Here is an 11,856-nt window from a genome sequence, read left to right on the forward strand (position 1 = left end):
TCCAACCTCTCTTCATAACTTAAATGTTCCATCCCAGGCAGCATCCTGGTGAATCTCCTCTGCACCCCCTCCAGTGCGATCACGTCCTTCCTATCATGTGGCGACCAGAACTGCACAGTACTCGATTTGATTTGATTTATTATTGTCACGTGTATTAACATACAGTGAAAAGTATTGTTTCTTGCGCACTATACAGACAAAGCATACCGTTCATAGAGAAGGAAAGGAGAGGGTGCAGAATGTAGTGTTACAGTCACAGCTAGGGTGTAGAGAAAGATCAACTTAATGCGAGGTAGGTCCATTCAAAAGTCTGACAGCAGCAGGGAAGAAGCTGTTCTTGAGTCGGTCGGCACGTGACCTCAGACTTTTGTATCTTTTTCCCTACGGAAGAAAGTGGAAGAGAGAATGTCTGGGGTGCCTGTGACTACAGGTACTTATCGATCCACCCTGTGACTACAGGCAATAATCGATCCACCCTGTAACTACAGGCAGTAATCGACCCACCCTGTAACTACAGGCAGTAATCGATCCACCCTGTAACTACAGGTACTTATCGATCCACCCTGTAACTACAGGCAATAATCGATCCACCCTGTAACTACAGGCAGTAATCGATCCACCCTGTAACTACAGGCAGTAATCGATCCACCCTGTAACTACAGGCAATAATCGACCCACCCTGTAACTACAGGCAATAATCGATCCACCCTGTAACTACAGGCAGTAATCGATCCACCCTGTAACTACAGGCAGTAATCTATCCACCCTGCAACTACAGGCAGTAATCTATCCACCCTGTAACTACAGGTACTTATCGATCCACCCTGTGACTACAGGCAATAATCGATCCACCCTGTAACTACAGGCAGTAATCGACCCACCCTGTAACTACAGGCAGTAATCGATCCACCCTGTAACTACAGGCAGTAATCGATCCACCCTGTAACTACAGGCAGTAATCGATCCACCCTGTAACTACAGGCAGTAATCGATCCACCCTGTGACTACAGGTACTTATCGATCCATCCTGTAACTACAGGCAATAATCGATCCACCCTGTAACTACAGGCAGTAATCGATCCACCCTGTAACTACAGGCAGTAATCGATCCACCCTGTAACTACAGGCAGTAATCGATCCACCCTGTAACTACAGGCAGTAATCGATCCACCCTGTAACTACAGGCAGTAATCTATCCACCCTGTAACTACAGGCAGTAATCCATCCACCCTGTAACTACAGGCAGTAATCCATCCACCCTGCAACTACAGGCAGTAATCGATCCACCCTGTAACTACAGGCAGTAATCGATCCACCCTGTAACTACAGGCAGTAATCGATCCACCCTGTAACTACAGGCAGTAATCTATCCACCCTGTAACTACAGGCAGTAATCCATCCACCCTGCAACTACAGGCAGTAATCGATCCACCCTGTAACTACAGGCAGTAATCTATCCACCCTCAGGAGGTGAGTTACTCTCCGCAGGATTCCCAGTGGACAGGCTTTGGGGGGAGTCAGGAGGTGAGGTACTCTCCGCAGGATTCCCAGTGGACAGGCTTTGGGGGGAGTCAGGAGGTGAGTTACTCTCCGCAGGATTCCCAGCCTCTGACCTGCTCTGGTAGCCACAGTATTTATATGGCTGGGTCCAGTTAGACTCATAGGATCCCTACAGTGCAGAAGAAGGCCATTCGGCCCATCGAGTCTGCACTGACAACAATCCCACCCAGGTCCTATTCTTGTAACCCCACCAATTCCCCCTGACATTAAGGGGCAATCTCACCCAAACCTGTTCCCCATAACCCCAAATATTTACCCCACTAATCCTCCTAACCTACCCATCTTGGGACACTAAGGGACAATTTAGCACAGTCAACCCACCTAACCTACACATCTTTCAGACTGTGGGAGGAAACCAGAGCACCCGGAGGAAATCCACGTAGACACGAGGGAGAATGTGCAAACTCCACACGGACAGTGACCCGTGGCCGGAATCGAACCTGGGTCCCTGGCGCTGTGAGGCAGCAGTATTAACCACTTCACCACTGTGTCACTGCAATGTCAATGGCAAACACCCCAGTACATTGAGTGGATGAGCAACATTCTCTCTCTCCGTTGTGGTGACCCACATTGGCAATGCCCCCTGGGTATGACCTTTAATCTCCTCACCAGCTTGACAGGAGCTCGAGCACAGCAGGTCAAGGACTGACCTCTGACCTGCCGCAGGCCGGGCAGTGGACCATTCGCGTGCTCCATCCTCACACGAAAGCAGCAACGCTCCATGCAAGTGCGAGGACTGACCAGCACCCTCAATAAATGGGGTGACACGGTGGCACAGTGGGTTAGCGCTGCTGCCTCACAGCGCCAGGGACCCGGGTTCAATTCCCGGCCTTGGGTCACTGTGTGGAGTCTGCACGTTCTCCCCGTGTCTGTGTGGGTTTCCTCCGGGTGCTCCGGTTTCCTCCCACAGTCCGAAAGATATGTGGGTTAGTTAAAGTTTATTTATTAGTCACAAGTAAGGCTTACATTAACACCGCAATGAAGTTACTGTGAAGATCCCCCAGTCACCACACTCCGGCGCCTGTTTGGGTAACACTGAGGGAGAATTTAGCACGGCCAATCCACCAAACCAGCACGTCCTTCAGACTGTGGGAGGAAACCCACGCAGACACGGGGAGAACATGCAGACTCCCGCACAGTCAGTGACCCAAGCCGGGAATCGAACCCGGGACCCTGGCGCTGTGAGGCAGCAGTGCTAACCACTGTGCCACTGTGCCGCCCTTAATGTCCAAAGACGTGCAGGTTAGGTGAATTGGTCATGCTAAATTGCCCCTTGGTGTCCAAAGACGTGCAGGTTAGGTGGATTGGTCATGCTAAATTGCCCCTTAGTGTCCATAGATGTGTAGGTTAGGTGGATTGGCCATGCTAAATTGACCCTAATGTCAGGGGGATTGGCAGGGTAAATATTTGGGTTTACAAGGATAGGGTGGGATTGTTATCGGTGCAGGCTCGATGGGCCAAAAGGCCTCCTTCTGCATGGTATGGGTTGTATGATTCTATGAATCAATCACATCTCCCACGCTCTATCCAATAACCCTCCACAGATCGCCGTGGCTGACTTTTACTTGTACTGCTAATAGATCACCAAGTCACGCCGGGTACAGAGGCTTGATGTTAACAGTCAATCTTTTTTCAAGGCTTCGGATAGATTAATCCATTAATCTGAGAACAGTCATTTATGTCTTATCAGACAATGACAGCTGGGGTGATTATGGCCTGCAGGTAATGAAGGCAGTAAAGCTCTCAATGAGAGAAGAAAGGTTAATTAGAAAAGTTCTCCGCAACTTTGTCATAAATCAAACGCCTCTTTTACCTCCCCGGGCGGCATGGCGGCACGGTGGTTAGCACTGCTGCCTCACAGCGACACGGTGGCACGGTGGTTAGCACTGCTGCCTCACAGCGACACGGTGGCACGGTGGTTAGCACTGCTGCCTCACAGCGACACGGTGGCACGGTGGTTAGCACTGCTGCCTCACAGCGCCAGCGGCCCGGGTTCGAGTTTCGGCCTCGGATTTGCATATTCTCCCTGTGTCTCCCGGGTTTCCTCCGGGTGCTCCAGTTTCCTCCCACAGTCCGCAAGATGTGCAGGTTGGGTGGATTGGCCATGCTAAATTGCTCCTTAGTGTCCAAAGATATGTAGGTTAGGTGGATTGGCCATGCTAAATTGCTCCTTAGTGTCCAAAGATGTGCAGGTTAGGTGGATTGGCCATGCTAAATTGCCCCTTAGTGTCCAAAGATGTGTAGGTTAGGTGGATTGGCCATGCTAAATTGCCCCTTAGTGTCCAAAGATGTGTAGGTTAGGTGGATTGGCCATGCTAAATTGCCCCTTAGTGTCCAAAGATGTGTAGGTTAGGTGGATTGGCCATGCTAAATTGCCCCTTAGTGTCCAAAGATGTGCTGGTTAGGTGGATTGGCCATGCTAAATTGCCCCTTAGTGTCCAAAGATGTGCTGGTTAGGTGGATTGGCCATGATAAATTGTCCATTAGAGTCCAAAGATGTGCGTGTTAGGTGGATTGGAAATGCTAAATTGCGATTTAGTGACCAAATATGTGCAGATGAGTTGGATTGGTTAGGCTAAATTGTCCCTTTGTGCCCAATAATTTATAGGTCAGATGGATTGGCCATGTTAAAATTGCCCCCTTTTTGTCCAAAGATGTGCAGTTTGAGTGGATTGGCCATGCTAAATTGCCCCTTACTGTCCAAAGATGTGTAGGTTAGGTGGATTATCCATGGTAAATTGCCCCTTAGTGTCCAAAGATGTGCAGTTTGGGTGGATTGGCCATGCTAAATTGCCCCTTACTGTCCAAAGATGTGTAGGTTAGGTTGATTGGCCATGCTAAATTGCCATTTAGTGTCCAAAGATGTCCAGGTTAGTTGGATTGGCCATGCTAAATTGCCCCTTACTGTCCAAAGATGTGTAGGTTAGGTGGATTGGCCATGCTAAATTGCCATTTAGTGTCCAAAGATGTCCAGGTTAGTTGGATTGGCCATGCTAAATTGTCCCTTAATGTCCAGAGATGTGCAGATTAGGTGGATTGACCATGATAAATTGCCCCTTAAGGTCCAAAGGGGCACATCTTTGGACCTTAAGGGGCAATTTAACATGGCCAATCCACCTAACCTACACATCTTCGGACTGTGGGAGGAAACCAGAGCACCCAGAAGAAACCCAATGCAGTCACAGCGGGGGTGGACGTGCAAACTCCAACCAGACAGTGACCCGAGGGTGGAATCGAACTCAGTCTGGATCATCCACTTCTCTCTCAGTGAACTGATGTAGGTTTAAAGGTCGTGACTATTGTTCTGAGACCCGTGGTGATGAGGGGGGAAAGGGGGAGTTGCTGGGGGCGAGGAGAGGGTGCGTGGGGATGAGAGCAGCCAGAAGGAGCACTTCGTTACCACATCATGAAGATGTAAAAATCCCTGTCATCGTTCCTCTTACAAAACCTAGCCCAGGGCCATTTCTATCCTCACCCACAACATTTTAACTCGACACATACACTTGCAAATCAGGACGGCATCAAAGTCAGATGGTGTCGCAGTGATTGAATCACTGGCCTTTTGGCAATCATCTTCCTCGCTGTTCCTTTTCACACACACATACAGAGGTAAGAACAGCTTCTCCTCTGTAGCACCTTCCATCCAAGCTCCGACCTGGAGGAGGCCAGTTAACCCCGCGAGACAGTCCCACCGTTCAGTCAAGATGCCACCTGATCCCCCCCACCTAACTCCACAATCCACCACATCCCGCCCTGTATTCCCTTTCCAAACCCAGTGTTAAAATTAACAATTAGAATCAGACAGTGCAGAAGAGGCCCTTTGGCCCATCGAGTCTGCACCGACACGCCACAAACACCTGGGGCAGAATATTCCCCTCCCTCCCGCCCGTAGCGGGTGGGACACGGATCTCGCAAAGTGGCACGGTGGCACAGTGGTTAGCGCTGCTGCCTCACGGCACTAGGGACCCGGGTTCGATTCCGGCCTTGGGTGACTGTCTGTGTGGAGTTTGCACGTTCTCCCCATCTCAGCATGGGTTTCCTCCAGGCGCTCTGATTTCCTCCCACAGTCCAAAGATGTGCAGGTTAGGTGGATTGACCATGCTATATTGCCCCTTAGTGTCCAAAGATGTGTAAGTTATGTGGATTGACCATGCTAAATTGCCCCTTAGCGTCCAAAGATGTGCAGGTTAGGTGGATTGGCCATGCTAAATTGCCCCTTAGATGTGCAGGTTAGATGGATTGGCCATGCTAAATTGCACCTTAGTGTCCAAAGATGTGCAGGTTAGATGGATTGGCCGTGCTAAATTGCCCCTTAGTGTCCAAAGATGTGTAAGTTAGGGGGATTGGCCATGCTAAATTGCCCCTTAGTGTCCAAAGATGTGCGGGTTAGGTGGATTGGCCATGCTAAATTGCCCCTTAGTGTCCAAAGATGTGCAGGTTAGGTGGATTGGCCATGCTAAATTGCCCCTTAGTGTCCAAAGATGTGCAGGTTAGATGGATTGGCCATGCTCAATTGCCCCTCAGTGTCCAAAGATATGCAGATATTTAAGAATCATAGAATCAATAAAATCAGAAGGAGGCCATTCGGTCTATCGATGTGTAGACTAGCACTGCTGCCTCACAGCACCAGGGACCCAGGTTCGATTCCGGCCTCGGGTGACTGTGGAGTTTACACATTCTCCCCGTCTCTGCGTGGGGTTTCCTCAGGGTGCTCCGGTTTCCTCCCACACTTCAAAGATGTGCGGGTTAGGTGGATTGGCCATGCTAAATTGCTCCTTAGTGTCAGGGAGATTAGCAGGGTAAATATGTGGGGTGACAGGAATAGGGCCCGAGTGGGACTGTGGTCGGTGTAGACTGAATGGGTCGAATGGCCTCCTTCTGCACTGTAAGGAATCTGTGATCCCATGATTCAAAAGTCTGCTGACCTCGGGCAGGATTTCCCAACCTTGGGGCGAGGCAGCCAGATAAACCTGCCCCTCACCTCCCACCTCATCCCATTTACCAGCACTTGGCCCATAGCCCTGAATGTTATGGCGTGCCAAGCACTCATCCAGGTACTTTTTAAAGGATGTGAGGCATCCCGCCCCCACCACCCTCCCAGGCAGCACATTCCACACCCTCACCACCCTCTGGGTAAAAAAGCTTTTCCTCAAATCCCTCCTAAACTTCCTGCCCCTCACCTTGAAGCAATGTCCCCTCGTGACTGACCCTTCAACTAAGGGGAACAGCCGCTCCCTATCCACCCTTTCCACGTCCCTCATAATCTTGTACACCTCGATCAGGTCGCCCCTCAGTCTTCTCTGCTCCAGAGAAAACAACCCAAGCCTACCCAACCTCTCTTCATTACTTAAATACTCCGTCCCAGGCAGCATCCTGGTGAATCTCCTCTGTAACCCCTCCAGTGCAATCACGTCCTTCCTCTAATGTGGCGACCAAAACTGGACACAGTACTCGAGGTGTGGCCTCTCCTGCTCTGTCCAAGACCGCAAGAAACTACAAAAGGTCGTGAATGAATCCCAATCCATCACGCAAACCAGCCTCCCATCCATTGACTCTGTCTACACTTCCCGCTGCCTCGGGGAAAAGCAGCCAGGATAATCAAGGACCCCACGCACCCCGGACATTGTCTCTTCCACCTTCTTCCATCGAGAAAACGATACAGAAGTCTAAGATCATGTGTTCAAATCCCACCATGGCAGCCGGTGGAATTTCAGCCCTGTTAATGAAATCTGGAATTGTAAAGTGAGTCTTAGGAATGGTGACCATGACAACTATTACCAATTGTTGTAAAAACCCCATCTCGTCACAAATCATTGAATCCCTGCAGTGCAGAAGGGGGCCATTCGGCCCATCGAGTCTGCACCGACAACGATCCCACCCAGGCCCCATCCCCGTAACCCCACGTATTTAGCCTGCTAATTCCCCTGGCACTAAGCGGCAATTTAGCACGGCCAATCCACCTAACCTGCACATCTTTGGATACTAAGGGGCAATTTAGCATTGCCAATCCACCTAACCTGCACATCTTTGGACACTAAGGGGCAATTTAGCATGGCCAATCCACCCAACCTGCACATCTTTGGACACTAAGGGGCAATTTAGCATGGCCAATCCACCCAACCTGCACATCTTTGGACACTAAGGGGCAATTTAGCATGGCCAATCCACCCAACCTGCACATCTTTGGACACTAAGGGGCAATTTAGCATGGCCAATCCACCTAACCTGCACATCTTTGGACACTAAGGGGCAATTTAGTATGGCCAATCCACCTAACCTGCACATCTTTGGACACTAAGGGACAATTTAGCATGGCCAATCTACCTAACATGCACATCTTTGGACACTAAGGGGCAATTTAGCATGGCCAATCCACCCAACCTGCACATCTTTGAACACTAAGGGGCAATTTAGCATGGCCAATGCTCCTAACCTGCACATCTTTGAACACTAAGTGACAAGTTAGCCTGGCCAATCCCCCTAACCTGCACATCTTTGGACACGAAGAGGCAATTTAGCAGGACCAATCCACTTAACCTGCAAATCTTTGACACTAAGGGGTAATTTAGCATGGCCAATCCCCCTAACCTGCACATCTTTGGATACTAAGGAGCAATTTAGCATGGCCAATCCACCTGACCTGCACATCTTACAGACTGTGGGAGGAAACTCATGCAGACACGGGGGAAAATGTGCAAACTCAACAGAGACAGTGACCCGAGCCCGGAATTGAACCTGGATCCCTGGCGCTGTGAGGAAGCAGCGCTAACCACAGTGCCGCCGTGCTGAATGGAGTTTCAGCTGGAACGCCAAATTCTCTGTTCTTGTTGGCGGGGCGGGTTCGAACAGTCGCACCGGTGGCGTTCAGAACGGCTCCCAGTACCTCCAGGTGTGGTCTAAACAGGGCCTTGTACAGCCTTGCACTGCAGCTTAATCTCCAGCTCTTGTATTCAAGTCCGCTTGATATTAAGGCCATTAATCACTTTGATTGTTTCCCGTTGATACGCATGACATTTTAACGATTGCTTTTTTGGAGTTAATGAACATTTTAATGAACTTCCCCGGAGTCTCTCTGGACCTCCACTCTTTCACACTTTTCACCTTTTAAAATGTCCCTCATTCAATCCTGGGGTTGGGTCCAAAGTGGGTGACCTCTCTCGTGCCCGCACTGAAGCCCGTGGGTCACAGTCTTACTTCACGAAAGATGTTGAGATTCCGCAACGGGATATTGATAGATTGGGAGACTGGGTGAAAACCTGGCCAATGGACCTTAATGTGGGGAAGTATGAGGTCGCGCACCTTGGCAGGAGGAATCAAAAGCCAGATTACTATCTAAATGGAGAGAGAGACTGCAGGTGAGTGAAGTACAGAGGGATCTGGGTGTCCCAGTGCATGAATCTCAAAAAGCTAGCAGGTACAACAAGTAGGCAAACGGCATATTGCAAAGGGGTTAGAATCATAGAATCCCTACAGTGCAGAAGGAGACCATTCGGCCCATTGAGTCTGCACCAACTCTCCAACAGAACATCTTTGCCAGGCCCACACCCCTACCCTCTCCTTGTAGCCCCATGCACTTAACCCGTTAATCCACCTAACCTACACATCTTTGGACACTAAGAGGCAATTTAGTATGGCCAATCCACCTAACCCGTACATCTTTAGACACTGAGGGGCAATTTAGCACGGCCAATCCACCTAACCTGAACATCTTTGGACATTAAGGGGCAATTTAGCATGGCCAATCCACCTAACCTGCACATCTTTGGACACTAAGGGGCAATTTAGCATGGCCAATCCACCTAACCTGCACATCTTTGGACATTAAGGGGCAATTTAGCATGGCCAATCCACCTAACCTGCACATCTTTGGACATTAAGGGGCAATTTAGCATGGCCAATCCACCTAACCCGCACATCTTTGGACATTAAGGGGCAATTTAGCATGGCCAATCCACCTAACCCGCACATCTTTGGACATTAAGGGGCAATTTAGCATGGCCAATCCACCTAACCCGCACATCTTTGGACATTAAGGGGCAATTTAGCATGGCCAATGCACCTAACCCGCACATCTTTGGACATTAAGGGGCAATTTAGCATGGCCAATCCACCTAACCCGCACATCTTTGGACTGTTGGAGGAAACCCAGGGGAGAACGTGCAGACTCTGCACGGGCAGTGACCCAAGCTGGGAATCGAACCTGGGTCCCTGGCGCTGTGAGGCAGCAGTGCTAACCACTGTGCCACCGTCCTTTTTGTCTCCTAGCTTATGAAATGTGCACACACTCTCACGTACAAACATATGTCCCTTGGCAAGTTCCTCAATGGGCATGAATGACCTTCTGTCCGAAATTAATTGTACAAATTAAGGTCAAGTGCATGGAGCTGGGAGTTATCACTGGATGATGGCCTAAGCAGTCTTCAGGAGGCGTCGTGGAGGACATGCCCCTGTCTAACGGGGATGAAGTACAAATGACCGAGAGTTTCACGTTTCGAGGTATCCAGATCACCAACAACCTGTCCTGGTCCCCCACTATAGTTAAGAAAGCCCCACCAACACCTCTACTTTTTCAGGAGGCTAAGGAAATTCAGCATGTCCGCTACAACTCTCACCAACGTTTACAGAAGCACCATAGAAAGCATCCTTTCCGGATGTATCACAGCTTGGTATGGGGCTCCTGCTCTGCCCAAGACCGCAAGAAACTACAAAAGGTCGTGAATGTAGCCCAATCCATCACGCAAACCAGCCTCCCATCCACTGACTCTGTCTACACTTCCCGCTGCCTCGGGAAAAGCAGCCGGCATAATCAAAGACCCCACGCACCCCGGACATTCTCTCTTCCACCTTCTTCCATCGGGAAAAAGATACAAAAGTCTGAGGTCACGTACCGACCGACTCAAGATGAGCTTCTTCCCTGCTGCTGTCAGACTTTTGAATGGAGTTACCTTGCATTGAGTTGATCTTTCTCTACACTCTAGCTGTGACTGTAACACTACATTCTGCACTCTCTCCTTTCCTTCTCTATGAACGGTATGCTTTGTCTGTATCACGCGCAAGAAACAATACTTTTCACTGTATCCCAATACATGTGACAATAATAAATCAAATCAAATGATTGCACCAACTCGCAAACACGTACACACCAGCTCACACACACATGTACACACCAGCTCACACACACATGTACACACCAGCTCACACACACATGTACACACCAGCTCACACACACATGTACACACCAGCTCACACACACATGTACACACCAGCTCACACACACATGTACACACCAGCTCACACACACATGTACACACCAGCTCACACACACATGTACACACCAGCTCACACACACATGTACACACCAGCTCACACACACATGTACACACCAGCTCACACACACATGTACACACCGACTCACACACACATGTACACACCAGCTCACATACACATGTACACACCAGCTCACACACACATGTACACACCAGCTCACACACACATGTACACACCAGCTCACACACACATGTACACACCAGCTCACATACACATGTACACACCAGCTCACACACACATGTACACACCAGCTCACATACACATGTACACACCAGCTCACACACATGTACACACACACACCAGCTTGCGCACACATGTACATACAAGCTCACACACACATACACACCAGCTCACACACACATGTACACACCAACTTGCACACACATGTACACACCAGCTTGCACACACATGTACATACAAGCTCACACACATGTACACACCAGCTTACACACAGATGTACGCACAAGCTTGCACAGGCATGTACACACCAGCTCACACACACATGTGCAAAGATACAATCACACAGACCACTCCTCTCATTGCAAAGAACACTCCTTTCCATCAACGTTGGATGAATCGCAGGCAGCTTGCAGGAGCCCTCACACACACAGATAGCCGGGGACACGTTACACATTCCTGAACAGGCTATTATTAAACATAGATACCCCCGGGGAGAATCCTCGCCACTACCTGGGCCTGGGCTGCAATGTGGTTTCCACAGCCCATTAGCCTCAATATCAAGACAGTCAGGTTGCAAACTGCACATCCCACTCAGTATTAAACACCGCGATTACTCAGACAGGGACCCGTCGCTCAGAACAACACGACAGCCTGTGGAACTGAGCCTCCTCCATCACTTAACCGGAGCAACAAGGATCAGCGACCAGCCGGCACAGAGGAGGCCCTTCATACACCTTGTAGAGTAAGGTAATGAATCGACCTTTCCGTCTCACTGGATTTAGCACCAAA

At 49.7% G+C, this 11,856-nt stretch overlaps 1 protein-coding gene across 1 annotated transcript in view; it reads right to left on the reverse strand.

Moving 5' to 3' along the window:
• The window catches only part of LOC144486626 (pyruvate carboxylase, mitochondrial-like), a gene marked incomplete at its 3' end in the record, with an annotated part of 306,524 nt that overhangs the window by 179,766 nt on the left and 114,902 nt on the right, over nucleotides 1-11,856 (reverse strand). The window lies entirely within an intron of this gene.

This window comes from Mustelus asterias, unplaced genomic scaffold, assembly GCF_964213995.1.
Source record: "Mustelus asterias unplaced genomic scaffold, sMusAst1.hap1.1 HAP1_SCAFFOLD_418, whole genome shotgun sequence".
Taxonomy (NCBI): domain Eukaryota; kingdom Metazoa; phylum Chordata; class Chondrichthyes; order Carcharhiniformes; family Triakidae; genus Mustelus; species Mustelus asterias.